Below are 500 nucleotides of genomic sequence, written 5' to 3' on the forward strand. Positions count from 1 at the left end.
ACACTAGTGTTATTGTTGCTGAGTCATGGCATGGTCCCCTTTGAGAGTCTCAAAAGAGACTTTAATGAATTTAATTGGATTTTATTCATTTTCAACCTCAAATTACTTATGAGCAATTCATGGTCTGTTCTGCAGTTGTCCTCTGCCTTCATTTTGGCTCCTGATATTAACCTTCTCCTTTGCATCTTCCCACAGAGGTAGTTAATTTTATTTCTGTTCTTTCAATCTGGAGAAGTCCATATGGAGAGTAGTCATTTGTATTGTTGACGAAATATACTAGTTTAGGATGTGAAATTCAAGTAAGTTCTATGGCTCTGTAGTTGAACAAACGAAACAATAACATCCGATTTATTATGGATTTTATATGGTTTGTGTTAGCTTTTTATAGCACTGCATATTCTTGAGTTTGATGGCATCCTGTGCCAGGAGAAAAGAGAACATGTTTGTGTGTCAAATAAGATTGTACAATCAGCATTTTATAAAAGATAAGGTATTGTAAC

Source organism: Echinops telfairi, unplaced genomic scaffold (assembly GCF_000313985.2).
Source record: "Echinops telfairi isolate 266 unplaced genomic scaffold, ASM31398v2 ScPeMD7_59;HRSCAF=198, whole genome shotgun sequence".
Lineage (NCBI taxonomy): Eukaryota > Metazoa > Chordata > Mammalia > Afrosoricida > Tenrecidae > Echinops > Echinops telfairi.